The sequence below is a fragment of the Schistocerca gregaria genome, unplaced genomic scaffold (assembly GCF_023897955.1).
Source record: "Schistocerca gregaria isolate iqSchGreg1 unplaced genomic scaffold, iqSchGreg1.2 ptg000077l, whole genome shotgun sequence".
Taxonomy (NCBI): domain Eukaryota; kingdom Metazoa; phylum Arthropoda; class Insecta; order Orthoptera; family Acrididae; genus Schistocerca; species Schistocerca gregaria.
The window spans coordinates 7750348-7759240 of NW_026061710.1; positions in this window are offsets into that span (position 1 = coordinate 7750348).

Consider the following 8893-nt stretch of genomic DNA (forward strand, 5'->3'; position numbering starts at 1 on the left):
TGGTGACTGTTGTATTCAATCCCGATGCAATTTCTGTGTTTCATCAATCTCTGATAGTCCACAGATTACAGAATGCCTCCAGATGTGCATCGGAAACTACTACTGTTCTTCCAGGGCATGATCGAAGCGTAGAATGTTTGCGAATTACTCCCATGCAGGAAAGTGGGCTTGGTGACTGTTGTATTCAATCCCTATGCAATATCTGTGTTTCATTAACAGTCTGATAGTCCACAGATTACAGAATATCTCCAGATGTGCATCGGAAACTATTACTGGTTTTCCAGGGAACGATCAAAGCGTAGACTGTTTGAGACATTACTCCCATGGAGGAAAGTGCGCATGGTGACTGTTGTATTCAATCCCGATGCAATTACTGTGTTTCATCAACACTCTGATAGTCCACAGATTACAGAAAGCCTCCAGATGTCCATCGGAAACTATTACTGGTCTTCCAGGGAACGATCAAAGCGAAGACACTTTAAGACATTATTCCCGTGGAGGAAAGTGCGCATGGTGACTGTTGTATTTAATCCCGATTCAATTTCTGTGTTTCATCAACACTCTGACACTCCACAGATTACAGAAAGCCTCCAGATGTGCATCGGAAACTACTACTGGTCTTCCAGAGAACGATCAAAGCGTAGACTGTTTGAGACCTTACTCCCATGGAGGAAAGTGCACATGGTGACTGTTGTATTCAATTCCGATGCAATTTCTGTGTTTCATCAACACTCTGATGGTCCACAGATTACAGAATGACACCAGATGTGCATCGGAAACTACTACTGGTCTTCCAGGGAACGATCAAATCGTAGAATGTTTGAGACATTACTCCAATGGAGGAATGTGCGCATGGTGACTGTTGTATTCAATCCCGATGCAATTTCTGTGTTTCATCAACACTCTGATAGTCCACAGATCACAGAATGCCACCAGATGTCCATCGGAAACTACTACTGGTCTCCCAGGGAACGATCAAAGCGTAGACTCTTTGAGACATTATTCCTGTGGAGGAAAGTGCGCATGGTGACTGTTGTATTTAATCCCGATTCAATTTCTGTGTTTCATCAACACTCTGACACTCCACAGATTACAGAATGCCTCCAGATGTGCATCGGAAACTACTACTGGTCTTCCAGGGAACGATCAAAGCGTAGACTGTTTGAGACCTTACTCCCATGGAGGAAAGTGCACATGGGGACTGTTGTATTCAATCCCGATGCAATTTCTATGTTTCATCAACACTCTGATGGTCCACAGATTACAGAATGACACCAGATGTGCATCGGAAACTACTACTGGTCTTCCAGGGAACGATCAAAGCGTAGACTGTTTGAGACATTACTAACGTGGAAGAAACTGCGCATGGTGACTGTTGAATTCAATCCCGATGCAATTTCTGTGTTTCATCAACAGTCTGATAGTCCACAGATTACAGAATGCCTAAAGATGTGCATCGGAAACTACTAATGATCTTACACGGCACGATCGAAGCGTAGAATGTTTGAGAATTACTCGCATGCAGGAAAGTGGGCTTGGTGACTGTTGTATTCAATCCGGATGCAATTTCTGTGTTTCATCAACACTCTCATAGTCCACAGATTACAGAATGCCTCCAGATATCCATCGGAAATTACTACTGGTCTTCCAGGGAACGATCAAATCGTAAACTCTTGGAGACATTACTCCCATGGAGGAATGTGCGCATGGTGACTGTTGTATTCAATCCCGATACAATTTATGTGTTTCATCAATCTCAGATGGTCCACAGATTACAGAATGCCTCCAGATGTGCATCGGAAACAACTACTGGTCTTCCACGGCACGATCGAAGCGTAGAATGTTTGAGAATTACTCGCATGCTGGAAAGCGGATGCAATTTCTGTGTTTCATCAACACTCTCATAGTCCACAGATTACAGAATGCCACCAGATGTCCATCGGAAACTACTACTGGTTATCCAGGGAACGATCTAAGCGTAGACTGTTTGAGACATTACCCCCAATGCAGGAAAGTGCGCATGGTGACTGTTGTATTCAATCCCGATGCAAAATCTGTGTTTCATCAACAGTCTGATGGGCCACAGATTACAGAATGCCTCCAGACGTGCATCGGAAACTTCTACTGATCTTCCAGGGCACGATCAAATCGTAGACTGTTTGAGACATTACTCCCAATGCAGGAAAGTGCGCATGGTGACTGTTGTGTTCAATCCCGATGCAAATTCTGTGTTTCATCAACAGTCTGATGGGCCACAAATTACAGAATGACACCAGATGTGCATTGGAAACTACTACTGGTCTTCCAGGGAACGATCAAAGCGTAGACTGTTTGAGACATTACTCCCATGGAGGAAATTGCGCTTGGTGACTGTTGTATTCAATCCCGATGCAATTTCTGTGTTTCATCAACACTCTGATAGTCCACAGATTACAGAATGCCTCCAGACGTGCATCGGAAACTACTACTGTTCTCCAGGGAACGATCAAAACGTAGACTGTTTGAGACATTACTCCCGTGGAGGAATGTGCGCATGTTGTCTGTTGTATTCAATCCCCATGCAATTTCTGTGTTTCTTCAACACTCTGATAGTCCACAGATTGCAGAATATCTATAGATGTGCATCGGAAACTACTACTGGTCTTCCAGAGAACGATCAAAGCGTAGACTGTTTGAGACATTACTCCCATGGAGGAAACTGCGCTTGGTGACTGTTGTATTCAATCCCGATGCAATTTCTGTGTTTCACATACACTCTGATAGTCCACAGACTACTGAATGCCTCCAGATGTCCATTGGAAATTACTACTCGTCATCCAGGGAACGATCAAATCGTAAACTCTTGGAGACATTACTCCCATGGAGGTATGTGCGCATGGTGGCTATTGTATTCAATCCCGATGCAATTTCTGTGTTTCATCAACACTCTGATACTCCACAGATTACAGAATGCCTCCAGATGTGCATCGGAAACTACTACTGGTCTTCCAGGAAACGATCAAAGCGTAGACGGTTTGAGACATTACTCCCATGGAGGAAAGTGCGCATGGTGACTGTTGTATTCAATCCCGATGCAATTTCTGTGTTTCATCAACACTCTCATAGTCCACAGATTACAGAATGCCTCCAGATGTGCATCGGAAACTACTACTGGTCTTCCAGGGCACGATCAAAACGTAGACTGTTTGAGACATTACTCCCAATGCAGGAAAGTGCGCATGGTGACTGTTGTATTCAATCCCGATGCAATTTCTGTGTTTCATCAACAGTCTGATGGTCCACATATTACAGAATGACACCAGATGTGCATCGGAAACTACTACTGGTCTTCCAGGGAACGATCAAAGCGTAGACTGTTTGAGACATTACTCCAATGGAGGAATGGGCGCATGGTGACTGTTGTATTCAATCCCGATGCAATATCTGTGTTTCATCAACACTCTGATAGTCCACAGATTACAGAATGCCACCAGATGTCCATCGGAAACTACTACTGGTCTTCCAGGGAACGATCAAAGCGTAGACTCTTTGAGACATTACTCCCATGGAGGAAACTGCGCTTGGTGACTGTTGTATTCAATCCCGATGCAATTTCTGTATTTCACCAACACTCTGATAGTCCACAGATTACAGAATGCCTCCAGATGTCCATTGGAAACTACTACTCGTCTTCCAGGGAACGATCAAATCGTAAACTCTAGGAGACATTTCTCCCATGGAGGAATGTGCGCATGGTGACTGTTGTATTCAATCCCGATGCAATTTCTGTGTTTCATCAACACTCTGATACTCCACAGATTACAGAATGAATCCAGATGTGCATCGGAAACTACTACTGGTCTTCCAGGAAACGATCAAAGCGTAGACGGTCTGAGACATTACTCCCATGGAGGAAAGAGCGCATGGTGACTGTTGTATTCAATCCCGATGCAATTACTGTGTTTCATCAACACTCTGATAGTCCACAGATTACAGAATGCCATCAGATGTCCATCGGAAACTACTACTGGTCTTCCAGGGAACGATCTAAGCGTAGACTGTTTGTGACATTACTCCCGTGGAGGAAAGTGCGCATGTTGACTGTTGTATTCAATCCCGATGCAATTTCTGTTTTTCTTCAACACTCTGATAGTCTACAGATTGCAGAATATCTATAGATGTGCATCGGAAACTACTACTGGTCTTCCAGGTAACGATCAAAGCGTAGACTGTTTGAGACATTACTCCCATGGAGGAAACTGCGCATGGTGACTGTTGTATTTAATCCCGATGCAATTTCTGTGTTTCGTCAACACTCTGATAGTCCACAGTTTACAGAAAGCCTCCAGATGTGCATTGGAAACTACTACTGGTCTTGCAGGGAACGATCAAAGCGTAGACTGTTTGAGACATTACTCCCATGGAGGAAAGTGCGCATGGTAACTGTTGTATTCAATCCCGAGGCAATTTCTGTGTTGCATCAACACTCTGATCGTCCCCAGATTACAGAAAGCCTCCAGATGTGCATTGGAAACTACTACTGGTCTTGCAGGTAACGATCAAAGCGTAGACTGTTAGATACATTACTCCCATGGAGGAAAGTGCGCGTGGTGACTGTTGTATTCAATCACGATGCAATTTCTGTGTTTCATCAACACTCTGATAGTCCACAGATTACAGAATGCCACCAGATGTGCATCGGAAACTACTACTGGTCATCCAGGGAACGATCAAAGCGTAGACTGTTTGAGACATTACTCCCGTGGAGGAAAGTGCGCATGTTGACTCTTGTATTCAATCCCGATGCAATTTCTGTGTTTCTACAACACTCTGATAGTCCACAGATTTCAGAATGCCTCCAGATGTGCATCGGAAACTACTACTGGTCTTCCAGAGAACGATCGAAACGTAGACTGTTTGATACATTACTCCCATGGAGGAAAGTGCTCATGGTAACTGTTGTATTCAATCCCGATGCAATTTCTGTGTTTCATCAACACTCTCATAGTCCACAGATTACAGAATGCCACTAGATGTCCATCGGAAACTACTACTGGTCATCCAGGGAACGATCAAAGCGTTGACTGTTTGAGACATTACTCCCGTGGAGGAAAGTGCGCATGTTGACTGTTGTATTCAATCCCGATGCAATTTCTGTGTTTCTTCAACACTCTGATAGTCCACAGATTGCAGAATATCTATAGATGTGCATCAGAAACTACTACTGGTCTTCCAGGGATCGATCAAAGCGTAGACTCTTTGAGACATTACTCCCATGGAGGAAACTGCGCATGGTGACTGTTGTATTCAATCCCGATGCAATTTCTGTGTTTCATCAATCTCTGATAGTCCACAGATTACAGAATGCCTCCAGATGTGCATCGGAAACTACTACTGTTCTTCCAGGGCATGATCGAAGCGTAGAATGTTTGCGAATTACTCCCATGCAGGAAAGTGGGCTTGGTGACTGTTGTATTCAATCCCTATGCAATATCTGTGTTTCATTAACAGTCTGATAGTCCACAGATTACAGAATATCTCCAGATGTGCATCGGAAACTATTACTGGTTTTCCAGGGAACGATCAAAGCGTAGACTGTTTGAGACATTACTCCCATGGAGGAAAGTGCGCATGGTGACTGTTGTATTCAATCCCGATGCAATTTCTGTGTTTCATCAACACTCTGATAGTCCACAGATTACAGAAAGCCTCCAGATGTCCATCGGAAACTATTACTGGTCTTCCAGGGAACGATCAAAGCGAAGACACTTTAAGACATTATTCCCGCGGAGGAAAGTGCGCATGGTGACTGTTGTATTTAATCCCGATTCAATTTCTGTGTTTCATCAACACTCTGACACTCCACAGATTACAGAAAGCCTCCAGATGTGCATCGGAAACTACTACTGGTCTTCCATAGAACGATCAAAGCGTAGACTCTTTGAGACCTTACTCCCATGGAGGAAAGTGCACATGGTGACTGTTGTATTCAATTCCGATGCAATTTCTGTGTTTCATCAACACTCTGATGGTCCACAGATTACAGAATGACACCAGATGTGCATCGGAAACTACTACTGGTCTTCCAGGGAACGATCAAATCGTAGAATGTTTGAGACATTACACCCATGGAGGAAACTGCGCATGGTGACTGTTGTATTTAATCCCGATGCAATTTCTGTGTTTCGTCAACACTCTGATAGTCCACAGTTTACAGAAAGCCTCCAGATGTGCATTGGAAACTACTACTGGTCTTGCAGGGAACGATCAAATCGTAGACTGTTTGAGACATTACTCCCATGGAGGAAAGTGCGCATGGTAACTGTTGTATTCAATCCCGAGGCAATTTCTGTGTTGCATCAACACTCTGATCGTCCCCAGATTACAGAAAGCCTCCAGATGTGCATTGGAAACTACTACTGGTCTTGCAGGTAACGATCAAAGCGTAGACTGTTAGATACATTACTCCCATGGAGGAAAGTGCGCGTGGTGACTGTTGTATTCAATCACGATGCAATTTCTGTGTTTCATCAACACTCTGATAGTCCACAGATTACAGAATGCCACCAGATGTGCATCGGAAACTACTACTGGTCATCCAGGGAACGATCAAAGCGTACACTGTTTGAGACATTACTCCCGTGGAGGAAAGTGCGCATGTTGACTCTTGTATTCAATCCCGATGCAATTTCTGTGTTTCTACAACACTCTGATAGTCCACAGATTTCAGAATGCCTCCAGATGTGCATCGGAAACTACTACTGGTCTTCCAGAGAACGATCGAAACGTAGACTGTTTGATACATTACTCCCATGGAGGAAAGTGCTCATGGTAACTGTTGTATTCAATCCCGATGCAATTTCTGTGTTTCATCAACACTCTCATAGTCCACAGATTACAGAATGCCACTAGATGTCCATCGGAAACTACTACTGGTCATCCAGGGAACGATCAAAGCGTTGACTGTTTGAGACATTACTCCCGTGGAGGAAAGTGCGCATGTTGACTGTTGTATTCAATCCCGATGCAATTTCTGTGTTTCTTCAACACTCTGATAGTCCACAGATTGCAGAATATCTATAGATGTGCATCAGAAACTACTACTGGTCTTCCAGGGATCGATCAAAGCGTAGACTCTTTGAGACATTACTCCCATGGAGGAAACTGCGCATGGTGACTGTTGTATTCAATCCCGATGCAATTTCTGTGTTTCATCAATCTCTGATAGTCCACAGATTACAGAATGCCTCCAGATGTGCATCGGAAACTACTACTGTTCTTCCAGGGCATGATCGAAGCGTAGAATGTTTGCGAATTACTCCCATGCAGGAAAGTGGGTTTGGTGACTGTTGTATTCAATCCCTATGCAATATCTGTGTTTCATTAACAGTCTGATAGTCCACAGATTACAGAATATCTCCAGATGTGCATCGGAAACTATTACTGGTTTTCCAGGGAACGATCAAAGCGTAGACTGTTTGAGACATTACTCCCACGGAGGAAAGTGCGCATGGTGACTGTTGTATTCAATCCCGATGCAATTTCTGTGTTTCATCAACACTCTGATAGTCCACAGATTACAGAAAGCCTCCAGATGTCCATCGGAAACTATTACTGGTCTTGCAGGTAACGATCAAAGCGTAGACTGTTAGATACATTACTCCCATGGAGGAAAGTGCGCGTGGTGACTGTTGTATTCAATCCAGATGCAATTTCTGTGTTTCATCAACACTCTGATAGTCCACAGATTACAGAAAGCCTCCAGATGTCCATCGGAAACTATTACTGGTCTTCCAGGGAACGATCAAAGCGAAGACACTTTAAGACATTATTCCCGTGGAGGAAAGTGCGCATGGTGACTGTTGTATTTAATCCCGATTCAATTTCTGTGTTTCATCAACACTCTGACACTCCACAGATTACAGAAAGCCTCCAGATGTGCATCGGAAACTACTACTGGTCTTCCAGGGAACGATCAAATCGTAAACTCTTGGAGACATTACTCCCATGGAGGAATGTGCGCATGGTGACTGTTGTATTCAATCCCGATACAATTTCTGTGTTTCATCAATCTCAGATGGTCCACAGATTACAGAATGTCTCCAGATGTGCATCGGAAACAACTACTGGTCTTCCACGGCACGATCGAAGCGTAGAATGTTTGAGAATTACTCGCATGCAGGAAAGCGGATGCTATTTCTGTGTTTCATCAACACTCTCATAGTCCACAGATTACAGAATGCCACCAGATGTCCATCGGAGACTACTACTGGTTATCCAGGGAACGATCTAAGCGTAGACTGTTTGAGACATTACCCCCAATGCAGGAAAGTGCGCATGGTGACTGTTGTATTCAATCCCGATGCAAAATCTGTGTTTCATCAACAGTCTGATGGGCCACAGATTACAGAATGCCTCCAGACGTGCATCGGAAACTTCTACTGATCTTCCAGGGCACGATCAAATCGTAGACTGTTTGAGACATTACTCCCATGGAGGAAATTGCGCTTGGTGACTGTTGTATTCAATCCCGATGCAATTTCTGTGTTTCATCAACACTCTGATAGTCCACAGATTACAGAATGCCTCCAGATGTGCATCGGAAACTACTACTGGTCTTCCAGAGAACGATCAAAGCGTAGACTGTTTGAGACATTACTCCCAAGGAGGAAAGTGCGCATGGTAACTGTTGTATTCAATCCCGATGCAATTTCTGTGTTTCATCAACACTCTGATAGTCCACAGATTACAGAATGCCTCCAGACGTGTATCGGAAACTACTACTGTTCTCCAGGGAACGATCAAAACGTAGACTGTTTGAGACATTACTCCCGTGGAGGAATGTGCGCATGTTGTCTGTTGTATTCAATCCCCATGCAATTTCTGTGTTTCTTCAACACTCTGATAGTCCACA